Source organism: Pleurodeles waltl, chromosome 3_1 (assembly GCF_031143425.1).
Source record: "Pleurodeles waltl isolate 20211129_DDA chromosome 3_1, aPleWal1.hap1.20221129, whole genome shotgun sequence".
NCBI classification, from domain to species: domain Eukaryota; kingdom Metazoa; phylum Chordata; class Amphibia; order Caudata; family Salamandridae; genus Pleurodeles; species Pleurodeles waltl.
In genome coordinates, this window is record NC_090440.1 from 115,187,697 (window position 1) to 115,203,273 (window position 15,577).

Here is a 15,577-nt window from a genome sequence, read left to right on the forward strand (position 1 = left end):
ACCTACTGCAGATAGAGGTATTCCTTATTTTGTCCTGCCATATGTGGCCTTTTGTGCTACTTCATGTTCGAGGAGACCTGTCCAGAGAGAGTTACCAAGTACTAGAATTTTGCTCCAGCAACATCTCCATGGCTTTATGAATATAGACCTGGACTCAGATTAGCGTGAGTATAGGTAATTGCCTATGTAAGGGCAAAAGGAGGGTCTGTGGTACTGAAAATTCTGGACCCGTGTTATAAACATCGTCGTATCACAACGATTTTGGTATCAGCAGACCGAGAATGATTAGAATAGTATGCACAAGCATTGTATTCATATTCGGGTAACGAAATCACCTGAATATCTGAGTTTCCGTCTTGAACCCTCGTGTTCCATTTAAACGACAGCCATTTTGTGATTGCCCTCACATAGGCCAATGTCTAATGCTGAAAACGATTCTGAAGGACACGTACACCTTTGCAGACTCCTCTGTGACCTGGGCAAGCTGACTCCACTGCCTGAAGCCAAACCTGTTCGGCCAGTTTCTTTCCCAGTGGCCGAATGAGATTAGTATCAAGGCACAACACATCATAAACCTTTCATCACACACAAACCATGCCTAATCTTACACACACCTGTCTCTGTTTCTTTCTTTATGACTTGCTTTACAAGGAGGAGGTGCCCGTTTTTATTGGGGGTCCGTCGATATCTGATGAAAGTACTAAGCCTTGCCGGGTAATTGATTGAGGGCTGGACAAACTGAAATATGGGCTTGTCATCATAAACCTGCAATTTCTTGGTAGTGAACATATGTGAATGGTCAACTGTAATCCTGTTAAAACCCCAAAGGCTACTCACATGTTGCCTCTCCAGCTTTTCTCATTTGTTTAGGAATGTGACTGGTACAGCCCCTTGCATGCCTAGGGCATAATAAATGATATAAAAGGTCTGAGCTAAGACCATTTCGGGAGACTGCCTCTTTCAGTTGCTATAGGTCAGCTTCTGGGAGACGTAGTCTCATTCATTTGAGTTTAATAAAGATGTCTTTTCATATTTCAGCTTCTTTGCCAAGTTCTTTGTTATATTACCCTGAGAATGAAAATCTCTAGTACTTCAGGCCTGTCCGCCCCATGTCGCACAGCAGCCCTCCCAGTTCCCCTGTGTTCCTGGGCCTCCGTCCCCTGGACCGTGTGCCCACTGCCACTGCCCCCAGGTCCCTGTTGTTGTTGGGGTGGTGGGTTACCCTGGGTTCCCTGTAGTGGTGGACACACAGCTGATTGATGTGTCCTGGGTACGGAGGTATGGGCCCGCTGGGTGGGTGCTGTGCTGGTGTTACCAGAGGGTGGAAGGTCTGTGGTGGCCTGTGCCTGTGCGAGGGGAACCGACTGTCCCGAGGCCCACGATGGTCCGGGCTGGTCATCTGGATCCAATTGGACAGTGCTACTGTCATCACTGTGGGCCTCTTCTGTGGGTGGGGTGGAGATGCCTGGTCCCTCCTGTCTAGTGACGTTGGGTAGTGGTCCTGCAGGGGTGTAAAAGCTTAATTATTGCATCTGTGTGTGTCATGGTGGGCAATGGGTGGGTGACCAGTGTACCCCAGTGCTTGCATTCCTATGTGGGGACTTGTGTGATGATGGTTTAGGGGGTTGTATGGGTATGTGCAGTGGGCATGCTTTAGTGATGGGTGTCCAGCCGTTGGGGTTGCATGAAGGGCTTGGTGTTGGGATGGGTGGTTTGTGATAGTGGGGTATATGTGAGTTGGTGGAGTGCTGAGGGTGAGGGTACGGGTAGGAGTTTGTGATGGCATGCAGGAAGGGTGGGGGATATATTAGTAAAGGTTTGACTTACCAGAGTCCATTCCTCCACCTACTCCTGCGAGGCCCTCAGGATGCAGAATCGCCAAGACCTGCTCCTACCATGTTGTTAGTTGTAGGTGAGGAGGTGGGGGTCCGCTGCCAGGCCGCTGAACCGCCAAGTGGTGTCTTGAGACCACGGAACGCACCTTCCCCCGTAGGTCGTTCCACCTCTTCCTGATGTCGTCCCGATTTCTTGGGTGTTGTCCCACTGCGTTAACCCTGTCGACTTGTCTTCTCCATAGCTCCATCTTCCTTGCAATTGAGGTGTGCTGCACCTGTGCTACAAATAGCTTTGGCTCTACCCGGACGATTTCCTCCACCATGACCCTGAGCTCCTCCTCCGAGAACCTGGGGTGTCTTTGCCATGCCATGGGGTGGTGTAGGTGATGTGTGGGGTGGTGTGTGTGGTGATAAGTGTGGTGATATGTAGTGGTGTGTGGTGTTTTGTGTGTGGAAGTTGTGTGGGTGATGGTGTTGAGTGCCTGTGGATGCTAGTTTGTGGATAGTGGTGTCTCTCTCTGGCCTTCTTTCTGAATTTTTGGTCGTAGGGGTTTGTGGGTGATGTGGGTGTGTGTTTTCTATTGTAATAGGTGTGTGGGAGTGGTGTGCGTATGTGTCTCAGGTGTGTGTATTTCGAATTGTCCAATGTGGCGGTGTTTTGTAGAAGTGTGTGTATTATGAGCCGTGGCGGTGTGTACCGCCAATGGAATACCGCGGTTGAAAGACCGCCACGTGGATTGGTGTGTCGTGATAGTGTGGGCGTATTTCTGTTGGCGTGACGGTGGAGGTTTTGTTTTCGGCAGTTTATCACTGACCTTTGGTGTGGCAGACTTGTGTGGGTGTCTGACTTTTGGCGGATTCCGAGATGTGGGTCATAATAGCTGTGGCGGAATTCCGCGGCCGCGGCGGTATGTTGGCGGTGTTCCGCACGGCGGTAAGCGGCTTTTACCGCCAAAGTTGTAATGACCACCTATGAGTTCATTTCCTTGTTTTCTTCATTTTCTCCTTGATGTATCCAACACCTTCCAGTTCTCAGCAGTTTCCTCCTCCAATTTTTTAAGTCTGGCTAAAATATTGGCCATCTCCTGTCTCATGTCTTGTTGAAACTGGCTAGCAACAGCTGCAGCAGGTGGCTGAACTGGTGCCTAGGTCATGAGTGGTCCAGATGATGTAGAGGGCCTTGGACCAGCTGTGGGCCCCTGCACACCTAATGTTTTTGCTCCAGTATCCTTGTGTGGCTGTGGCTGCTGTGGAGGTCCACCATGTGCAATCACACGCTATTCCCCAGGTGCCTTCTGAAGACGGAACCTCCTTCTCACTCAGCGGTATCCTGTCTCAACCTCCATAATGTGCCGGTAGTGTTCGGCCCACTTGTGAAAAGTGCACCTTTGGTCTTGTGTCATATTGGCAGCTGACATATGAGGAGAAGCAAGCATCAGTATCAGCACTGGGTGGAGGTTGTACAGACTTATTATGTACATTGCAACTGCAGATAACACATTCAGTCCACCACACAATTCTCAACAATGACTTACTCCTCATCTGTGACTAGTTCCTACCTGCCATCAACAGTATCATATACATGTAACTGGGATGACAGCAATCCATTTTTAACCAACAGGGCCCAGAGCTGATTGGACAAAATCATCCATGATCAACATTTGTGTTATCAAACTTGTGAGGATCACGTACCCCAACAAGTCTGGATTTCCTGTGTCCCTGTGCACAAGGGGGGCTGTGCATGTAATCCATCACCTCAGTGCTCCTGGTAAAACATCAAGACTTGCCCAGTCATCATGGATGCAAGGTGGGGCCCATATCATAGGGGGTCTGGTAACTTCCCACCGGCTATTTAAGATTTGGTAAATAATCATTCATGTGTCCTGGTGTAAGACCTGGCCTGAGCATATGTTACAAAGGGGCACGCTATTGCCCATGATGTGCCCAAATGTACAACTGATGCAATGTCCCCAGAAAGATTGGCCGACGCCTGAGCTGCACATCAAAGATGTCAACACATTGCAGAACTGAAGCCCCCTACCCTGTGCTATGTTGTGATACAAACAGCACACACATGGTGGCTGTATGGGTGCCCTTAGGCCCACAGTGAGTTTGGCACTGCACTGGATGTTGCAAAAGGATCCTGATAAATTGAACATCATATGCACAGGCATGTAAGACATCATCAAAGTACCAGGTACGCACACAGCATTCACATCATATGCATATGTGATGTGACCTACATCACTCACAAATATGGTGGCAGGACCATGTAATGAAACCTGCTGAGATCTGGTGCTGGAAGAATCATAGACCTTTTCCAAAACCATCTGGTGCTGAGTTGTCTACTAATTGTGTACACTACTGACTGTTGTGCAGCAAAATATGGCACCTTGCAGTACTACTGCATCATCATATCTGAAGGATACTCAGGCACCTGTGGTGCATGTGTCTCGTACATAAGCCCCCTAGACACCTCTACTGATTTTACCCACATCTGTACCGTCTTGTCAGTAAGTGTAAGCTATGTGTCGCACACAGTGCTGACAATAGTGCTGTGACAAAGTGGCTGTCAACAGGAATGCTATGTACATAAACAGATGCCCTGAGACCTATCATGGTAGACATCAATGAATAAGTGGCCAGCCATCACAATTCATATTACACACAATTCCATGCCAGCACATGTTGCCCCTTGAGCTACAAGGAAGCCACTCTCATTGCATGACATTTCAACAGACATGATGTCACCATACAATCCCCAATGATATCATATCATTGGTCAGGCAAAACCATATTTCATAGCATTCTGCACTTCAGGCTGACTCACACCTGGATTAGCACACATGACGCACCAGATGACACTGGCTGCATCGGGGTCTTCAAATCGGGCCACCTCACCTACAGTGTAGGGCGGAGGTCGATCAGCAATGAATTTTACATGACATGAATGGAATACATTGTTTAATCTAATTTGTTCCTATCAGTTAATGGACTACATTGTTCACTATCAACTTGTTAGGCTGAGTGAGCAAGTCATCCTAGTGGTAGATCAGAGCTATTGACAAACATCTATGATCAGTCCATTACATATAGTTTCAGATAATGTAGACCCACTCACCTACACACCATCACTGTCCCTGACACTTCTGTGGTGCTTCTCACTGCACCACTTATACAGGGCATTGTCATGGCATTGTGATTGAGTGCTGTGGTTCTTATCTAATTATGGACATGTTGCGTATACTTGTGATACATACATTTTTTGTCTTTTGGTAGTAAGACAATTGGGCCACATTGCACCACCATATACTGTTCTATGTTTACTTTCAGACAATTGTGGGAAGTGCACTGTTGTTACCATGACTACAATTTCTTATTGTCATGCAGGTGCCTTTTAGCTCTACACTCCCATGACCATATGGGACTGCTTGACACTGCATACTGCATCTGAGGGGCATGTGATGGTTGTTGCAGTGGCTGTCCCATTGTGACACACATAGCATTTGAGGCTGCCCCAGATCTTGTAGACATCTACCTCATTGTCAAAGCAAACTGACAAACTACTGCCCAGGGGTAGTGTGTGTATTCCAAAGTGTTGAGGAATGCCATGATGGGGTAGCCTATAATGACTCGGCCACCCAGTTCCAGGATCATAGGGAGGTAGTGCTGTCCCAGCCATATAAATCCCCCCAGCTCATCAGCCGACAACCTCGCCATCCTCCAATTCCCAGACGTACTGGGCTGAAAATCCAATACTACCCCAGACAAACACCCCACAATACAGAGACAGAGACAGTACACTCATAATACAAAAGACAGGCTTACAGACAAATAATACACAACACCTACATGACACAGCACAGTAAGCTCTCAAAACACTCCAAACACTCCAAAACTCCTACAGCACCAGCTCCTCACAACCTCAGAGTCACAGACAATAAGACTGAGAAGTGAAAGGGAAAGTGAACTCACTGTACCATGTTTGCAGGCAGGATGTGCTGTTTCATCACTTCCTGGGCCTGTGCACCACATTTACAGTCATACGTCCTTTTTTGATGCATGACAGTCATGCGTTGATGTTTTCACATTTTGCATGAAATTGCCAATGGACGTGCGATAGAAGTTTAGGGGTTAGACATCTTTAAGCTTCGGGAATTGTATGGTATATGTGTATGTGAGAGAATTTTTGATGCATGACTGTCATGCACCGATTTTTCACCATGGTGCGTTAAAAGGCGTGTGAACATGTGATTGCTTCTCAGCGCCCAGGCATCATTTTACTTATATTGCAGTGTGGATTTGATGCATTTGAGCCATAGACATGACAGAATTTTGTGTAGATTTTTGCATTGTAGGCCTTGCGTGCAACCTGATTCACTTCATATGTCACATGGGCTGTGCTAGAATGTTGTATATGTGGTATGGCTAGATTTGCATAACTATCCAGTATTGTCATAACAGTGACATTGATATGCCCAATCCATAGGTTTGTCAATGAGTCTGCTGCATGCGATTACCCATACCATGTGCATATGTGCATGTGTAGCTACACTGTGTCCACATACATGTTGGCACATGTGTGCTATGTGTCTTCATATGTGTATGAATACTAATTTGTGGGTGGACTACATTGTTATGTCTGAGAAACAAATGCACACATACCTACAACACAATATATACGATGGCCTGTGTCTAATACATGGTAAGGCATGTGACAACCATGACATTTTGTACTCAGAGTATTCAGTGGACTAGGACTGCATTGACATCATGTTACCCCTGGCAATTTGCATGTGCATGTATGTCCACGCTGTGGTGTGTTAGATTTTACTTTATGTTGCTCTGCTACATGTGTGGCATTTGGTTCCCCATGCATCTTAGTTTCAGGAGATGTTCTGTACACGTGTTAATGAAGGTCAGTCAAGAGAACTTTATTTCGGCTACAAGAGCCATAAAAGCACTTAGCAGCAATAAATAAATACACAAGGTTATCCAAAAAATGTACAGTACATGTAACAAAATAACAATAATAAAATTAAATGCACTCCCAGAGTGAATTGCTACATTCTTGCTAAAACCATTATACAGATAAAAGTTTTACTCTAACAATCCAGCACGCCCCAAGGAACTTGGCAACAGCAATCACTAACATAGGGCGAGTGTCTGATCTGAGAATTCGAAGGGCTATGTCAGACCTATGAACTTCCAGCAGTCTACAAGCCGGAGCCGGCCATTTCCTACGAGAGGCAGTGTATGCAGAGCAGACAAATAAGACATGAGTGAGATTTTCAATGGGTGCTTGGCAGACTGGGCAGATGGGTGTTTCTTCATGTGACCAGCGACTGGTAAGTAATCTTAGTGGCAAGGTGCCTATGCGAAGCTGGAAGTACAATTTCCTTTCTCTTGGCCCCGTGATTATGTCCCAGAAAGCCTCATATTTGCACATCTCTATTTGGTTGGCAAATTCACATGATAGTGTGGAGTGAAGTGCAACCCCCAGATCTTCAGAGACTACCATATGCCAATACAATTTTTTTAGGTCCCTTTTTTAAGGAAAGGAGACAGTAGTTGGAGAGTCCCAGAGTTTTCTAAGTCCAAGCAAATAAAGTAGCACCTTGATGTGTCTGAGCCAGGGGATACTATAAGAATGGTCAGCTTCTAAAATGTCCTGCAGGGCTACAGTAAAGGAGGCAACTCTGGGGTAGTTCAAAGACTACGCGAGTACAAAAGGGGATGTAGGTGGGCCTTATGGCCAACACATTTTATGCCTAGGTCCTTAAAAAGGGGGAACAGTGGAATACTTGGCGGGAGGGACACAAGACTTCTTAGGAAATTATGTTTAGAAATCGTTATTTCTTGGGCTTTGGCATAGCCCCACACTTCAGCCCCATAAAGAGCTGAACTCACAGCCTTGGCTTCATATATTTGGATTGCAGGGTGTATTGGTTTGGTATGCAAGAGGTTAAAATCCTTTATTAAAACCCCTTTTGTTTGCTTTAGTTTTAGTGCTTGCTTTGCAATATGTGATTTCCAAGACATTTTTTCAGTTAACATTATGCCCAGGTAACTAAATGTGCCCACCTTTTCAAGTGGGGTACCCTCAAGAATAAACTTCCCACCGAAGGATTTGTGGGGATTGAGCATCATTAATTTCATTTTAGAAGCATTGATTTCAAGTCCCCGCATGGAACAGAATTCCTCAAAGCATGTGAGGAGTTTCCATAATCCGCTTGGGGTCTTGGATATCAGGAGTGTATCAAATGCAAAGAGCAAGACCAGAATTTTCTGTGTGCTTAACGATGGTGTGCCAGCCTCAACTCTGAGTAGAGAGGGAATAATATCTTTAATGTACAATGAGAACAAGGTGGGGGCAAGCACACACCCTTGCCGTACACCCCTTGACACCTGGATTCTGACAGTTAGCTGCCCCTTGTTATCCTACCTGATACGTGCATAATTACCCTCATAGAGCCGAATTAATAGTGCAAGAATGTGCTTGGAGATTCCCATTAGGGAAAGGACTTCCCACAGCTTGTTACTAGGTACTTGATCAAATGCAGATTTCAAATCCACAAAAGCAACATTGCCTATAAAAACTGTTTTCCAGTATAAAAACAAAAACCTAAGGGCTTGCTCAATGGTAGGTATTTGTTTATGAAAACGTGCCTGGAGGGGTCTACAATGGCACCCTTCCGAGACTCAGGGATTGGCACCCTAGATGCTATTGCATTCATTATGATGGTGATATATCTTGACCAGAATGCAATGTCGGATGAGAATAGGTCTGCTGGAACACCACCCGAGCCAGGTATAGAGGCTTGCCTGGCTTATAGTAGCTCCCTTGTGCCAGGTCCAGTTATCCCTTATTAGTAGATTAGTAGTGTTCTAGCAGCTTAGGCTGATAGAGGTAGCTATAGCAGAGCAGCTTAGGCTGAACTAGGAGACATGCAAAGCTCCTACTATACCACTTATATCATATAGCACTATGTCATAAGAATCACAATACTCAGAGTTACTAAAAATAAAGGTACTTTATTTTAGTGACAATGTGCCAAAAATATCTCAGAGGATATACTCCCTTGGGAGGTAAGTAAAATACACAAAATATACACACAAACCAAATTCAGGTAAGTAAACAGTTAGAAAAGTAGTGCAAATACTGTAGAATACATTAGGATGCAATAGGCCTAGGGCCAACACAAACCATATACTCAGAAAGTGGAATGCGAACCAATTAGGGACCCCAGGCCTAGTGTAGTGTGTAGAGGGTCGCTGGGAGTGTAAGAAAACACTAAGGGTGTCCAAGATACCTCACCTCAAGACCCTGAAAAGTAGGTGTAAATTTACCCTACTCCCCCAGAAACACACCAAAGTCGTGATAGGAGATTCTGCAAAGACCACAACTGACTGCAAAGCACTGAAGATGGACTCCAGGACCTGAGGACCCGTAAAGTAAGGGGACCAAGTCCAAGAGTCACGAATGTGTCTGGAGGGGGCAGGAGCCCACTAAACCCCGGATGAAGGTACAACATGGCTGCCTCCGGGTGGAAGAAGCGGAAGATTCTGCAACAATCGAAGATGCAGGGAACCTCTCCTTTGCACAGAAGATGTCCCACTGCGTGCTGGAGGACGCAGAGTTGTTTCTATGCAGAAAGACTGCAAACAAGCCTTGATAACTGCAAAGGTTGCAGTTGAAGAAAAAGGGTGCTGCCCAGGCCCAGGAAGGACCAGGAGGTTGTCACTTGGAAGAGGAGACAGAGGGGGTGCACAGCAACACAGAGAGCCCATGCAGAAGCAGGTAGCACCCGCAGAAGTACTTGAACAAGAAAACTGAGCACGGTGGTCATCTCAACACTACAAAGGAGGATCCCACGAAGCCAGTGGTCAACTCAGCAAGTTGAGCAATGCTGAACAGAGTGCTGGGGACCTGGGCTGTGCTGTGCACAAAGGATTTCTTGCAAAAGTGCACAGAAGCCCTAGCAGCTGCAGTTCACGCAGTACACAGGATTACTGTTTGGTGTTGGGAGGCAAGGACTTACCTCCGCCAAATTTGGACAGAGGACCACTGGACTGTCGGGGTAACTTGGATCCAGCTCTTGTGTTCCAGGGACCACGCTCGTGACGATGAGAGGGGACCCAGAAGACCGGTAATGCAGAAATTTGGTGCCTGCATTAGCAGGGGCAAGAATCCGTCAACCCACGGGACATTTCTTCTTGGCTTCCAGTGCAGGGTGAAGGCAGACAGCCCCCAGAGCATGCACCACCATGAAACAGTTGAGAAAGCCAGCAGGATTAGGCGCTAAAATGTTGCTGGTAGTCTTCTTGCTACTTTGTTGCAGTTTTTCAGGCGTCCTAGAGCAGTCAGCGGTCGATCCTTGGCAGAAGTCAAAGAGGGAGATGCATAGGAACTCTGGTGAGCTCTTGCATTCATTATCTGAAGAGAAGCCCACAGGAGAGACCCTAAATAGCCCTTAGAGGAGGATTGGCCACCTAGTCAGGTAAGCACCTATCAGGAGGGGTCTCTTATGTCACCTGCTGGCACTGGCCACTCAGAGGCCTCTATTGTGCCCTCACACCTCTGCAGTCAAGATGGCAGAGGTTTGGGACACACTGGAGGAGCTCTGGGCACCACCTCTGGGGTGGTGATGGACAGGGGAGTGGTCGCTCCCCTTTCCTTTGTCGAGTTTTACACCAGAGCAGGGGCTGGGGGATCCCTGAACCAGTGTAGACTGGTTTGTGCAAGGAGAGCACCATCTGTGCCCTTCAAAGCCTTCCCAGAGGCCAGGAGAGACTACTCCTCTCAGGCCCTTAACATCTATTTCCAAAGGGAGAGGGTGTAACACCCTCTCTCCAAGGAAATCCTTTGTTCTATCTTCCTGGGACTGGGCTTTCCAGACCCCAGGAGGGCAGAAACCTGTCTGTAGGTTGGCAGCAGCGGTAGCTGCAGTGAAAACCCCAGAGAGCTGGTGTGGCAGTACCGGGGGTCCATGCTGGAGCCCCGGGGATGCATGGGATTGACACCCCAATACCATATTTTGCATGGGGGGGCAATTCCATGATCTTAGACATGTTATACAGCCATATTCGGAGTTACCATTGTGAAGCTACATATAGGTATTAGTAGGTATTTACAACCTACTAAAATGGAATACCCAGTCCATTGGAGCAATATTATTTGTAAAGTTCAATTCGGTGTTTCCTGGGCAGCGCGCTGCCAGGGACCAGAACTCCCCCCTGGAGAGTTTCTCTCTCGTGCAGCGTCGCTAAGTGCTGCCCACCACTTGTCATCTGGTTCACGCTTGGATTTTCAGGCAGCAGATTTGTAAGACTTTCTAGCTGAGCAAATGGCATTACATCCTTAGATGTAATATGTTGGATTAGATGCTAGTTTGAGGACCGGCACTCTTTGTTAAACCAGCGATTCCTACCCTTAAGCATCTTGCCATCAGGAGCTATATCTACTGAGAAGTGGGCTGCAATACCCTTGAAGCATGAGATGTGAGGTAGGCTTATTTCCTCATTGGGGATTGCGGGACACACCTCTAAACCCATCAATGTGGTCCTCAACATGTTGTTAGCAGCATTGATGAGAGTAGGTCGAGCCAGAAACTTATTCCACTTTAGGTTTGTCATTAACCAGACTAACTGCCTCTGGTTCTGTTACTAAGGTGTTAATCATGGACAAGTAGTTAGACAAAGCTGACATATGGACTGAAAGAGGGTTATGGTCGCTTTCAAGTCTCTCAATAATCCTCATGTCGATGACTAGGGGCCATAATCTTATGTTGACTAGACAATAATCAATTCTACTAATATGGTTGATTTTGTTATATGTATGGCAACCCTTTTCGTCAGATTTGGTCCTGCCGTTAAGTGCCCTGAGTCCAAATTCCATGGTCAATGATTTTACTTGTACAGCAACCTGCGTCCACCTTTTGGTGGGCGGGGTATCGAAGGCAGGGACAGACCATGCCCGATCCTCCTGGTGGGTAAACCCAAGATCAACACAGTCAAGAGGTTCAAATGTGACATTGAAGTCACCTGCCACAATGATTTTATGATGCCGGGGACAGTTTTGCAAAAATAGCTCCAGAACACAGAGGGTTTTAGAGACCCGACCCCCCCAATCCCTCTAGTGTAGGAGTTAAAAATGATCACAACTGTGTCTGTCCCGAATGATAGCCGAAGACCTATTAGGTCAGGGGAATCAATAGATAGCTGTGATATGCTGCAGTTTAGTGATGTTCTAGTCCAAATGATTAAGCCCCCAGAAGGCCTGCCCCTGGTACTGGGCAAAGCAGGGATATAAAACTTTGAGGAGCCTGTCCAAAAAAGTGGATCAGTCGATTATGTCTCCTGGAGAAGACATATGTTGTGTTACTCAATAAAGGAGGTAAAGGACAGGATTGGGAGGATAGATCTCAAACCTGCCACATTCCAGGAGACAAGTCGAACCCCACTGATTAGAGGGACAGCCCTGTCCACTGATTGATATTTGAAGGTTTAGCTAGCAAAGGTTGGTTTGGCAGGTGGAATTGGTTGAGGGGGGAGGGGTTGTTATCACTATTGCTTGGCGGGTCCTGGGTTGACTGGTGGTGTCTATCTAGGGGAACTGGCCTAACCATAGGTGTGGTGTTCTCATGCTTAGTTGTCTGTTCTTGGATTGGTAAGTGATGTTCGTGGGGAAAGGAAAGTGTTAGGAAGAGGAACGTGGGTGCTTGTGGTGACAATGTTGGGAACTACAGCCAGACCAGAGACAGTTGTTCTATGTGAGTCGGAGGGTAGTTCAACATGTGTTTTGAATGGTACGTCAAGTCAATCAATCTCACTGGGAACAGATAGGTTACCTGTTGGACAATGAGTGGGGCGAACCCCATAGTGCACAGGTGGCCTAGGGTGCTTGAACTGGATACAGGATTGCCCTGGAGCACTTGTCCTTGCGTCTAGGGCCACCAGGTTATCCACCATGCTCGTGTCCCTAAAGGTCAACTGTAGCATGTCAAAGTGTGTTTCTGGGTCACACCTTCTGACTGCATCAATTATATCCTTATGTATTACAGAGCAGCAGCCTATTACATGGCGAAGCCAATAAATTGTCTTATTTCTGACAGAATCTCCCCCTTACCTTTGTTCCAGTGGGTGTAGTTTGGGAACGTTGACCATCAGAACAGTGTTATTAAAGTGGGACCATTCAATGGAAGGCTGTGCAGTTCATTTAGGGACAGTGTTGCTCGTAGATTTAGGGATTTGATAACAGACACCAGATGCCTTTCCTGCATCTAAGCTGTTGTGTGGGGGAGGCTGATAAGAGTTCTAGGGCCAGATGTAGCAAAACGCCAATTTGCGACTTGCAAATTGCGAGTCCCTGTGACTCGCAATTTGCAACTCGCAAATTGGTATGCAGTACGGTGTCTCAGACACCGACTGCGACTCGCTATGGGGTCGCAATGACCCACCTCATTAATATTCATGAGGTGGGTCGCTAATTGCGGCCCCATAGCGAGTCTAGGCACTCGCAAACATGGAGGCCTGCTGTCGTCAGCAGACCTCCATGTTCGTGACTGCTTTAAATAAAGCAGTTTTTTTTTTTTAAGTGTAGCCCGTTTTCCTTAAAGGAAAACGAGCTGCACTTAAAAAAAAAAACGAAACCTTTAGTTTCGGTATTTTTTCAGGGCAGGGAGTGGTCCCTTGGACCACTCCCTGCCCTGAAAAAATATTTGTGGGTCCATTCACAAAGTGGAAGGGGTCCCATGGGGACCCCTTCCAATTTGCGAGTGGGTTACCATCCACTTCAAGTGGATGGTAACTGCGACTCCATTTGCGACCGCATATGCGGTCGCAAATGGAATTGCATTCCACTCCGAATCGCAAATAGGAAGGGAACACCCCTTCCTATTTGCGATTCTGAAATGCATATTGCGAGTCGGTCCCGACTCGCAATATGCATTTCTGAATAGCAAAGAGGCTTTTGCGCCTCGCAAACGGCGATTTTCGCCGTTTGCGAGGCGCAAACCCTTTGCTACATCTGGCCCCTAGTTCCTAACACCCACTAAAGGTTGGCAAGCACAACTAGTCACTGGCAATTTGGGCAACTTCATCGAGGTACCTGATGGATTTGGCATTGGGCTACATGATGGCTGTGGCATCTGAAGGAATTAGCTGCTTGACTATTGCGATTAAGGAATTACCCATAGACTTGAGTTCTGACATCTCACTCTTTAAATCTTGTATGCATAAGATGTGCTGTGCATTTGTCTGGGCTGAATACACATTTTCGTCTATTGATGCACCCATCCTGATGCCTGGGTCGGGGTCGTCATGTGGGTCTGAGATATTTATTAAAGGGCTAAAGCAGTTAGTACACTGAAGAGTGTCACTAGGATTTAGTGGTGGCTCATTCGCTAATAATGAGGGACCATGGGTGATGACATTCCTACCCTCCCCTTGCCATGTAGTGGCTGTGACCTGTTGACCACGTTTTATGAACAAATTCAGCAATTTCCTTGTGACCCACTCCCTTCCGGACTGGGGAGCACTCGCCCCCAGTTTTTGTTCGAGCCATTATCCGGGGAAGAGGTTAAAATTTCTTGGCATTCACTCAGAAGGCTGTCAATTTTGTCCATAACACAGTTATTAGCTGCGTGCTTATGTCTTTTCCGCTTCATTTTTAACACCGCCCCTACCCCACCCTCTGTTGCTTTCCTTTTACCCATCAAAGGACTGTAATTAGTGGATAAGTGTTTTATAGAGAGTTAGTTCAATGATACAACCAGCAGGAGGATACAATAATAATAAAAAAGTAAAATAAAAAAAAAACAAGAGTCAATGAGGCCTACTTGGAGATAGATGTTAGGAAGGTGGCCCAGCCTAGCCGCCTCTGGGCTCCGACGGCCGTGGACAGGCCCACTGCGAAGTGCCCCCACATGCTTTAAAGCACTTTTTCGGTCTGATCAAGTGGATGAAGGTGCTGGAGAAAATGGCCATCTCTTGGGGCCACAAAGCAGTCTGGGATATTTAGTCCCACTCTGGAATTCATCGCGTCCCGTGTTGTGAAGTGCCCCATGCGCTTTATAGCACTCGTTGGTCTGGACAAGTGGATGCAGGTACTGGTGAAAATGGCCACCTTCTGGTGCCACAAAGCAGTCTGGGATATATAGTCCGACTCTGTAATTCAGCGCATTAGTGAAGGTTGGTATACGCTGTGTGTAGGTGTAAAGACATATGTAGTGTCATTTCTGTAACATATGACTGCAGTGATGTGTTCATGGGATGTGACACCTCACATTACTATCTTCATGCATGGACACATGTCGACATTTCAGTGCAACTTATGTTCTGTATGTCGGAACACATGTGAAGGACATTTCTTTCAGTCACCGATCTTCTGATACATATGCGCTTACTTTTGTGCTAGGTTGCCTTTTATTCAGAATCCATACACATTACTATGTCTGAGCAATTAGGTGTATGTGAGCATGCCTCCAACTCGGCACTCACATTTGTGTACATCATGTTTGTTATGACTGTCTCATACATTGGCATACCATTGTGTAGCAGTGTTGCAGCCCTTATTTCTTCCCTTGGGCAGCTTGTTTAGGGTTTGTAGATCTGTTGTGACTTCAGTTGTGGGAACGTGTCACGGTACAGATGGTGTTGTCTGTCACTGCCTCCTGTCATGTTGGCATGCGATGGGCAAATACCAGGGTATGCTAGTGGCCAACATGACTGGGTTATGTACT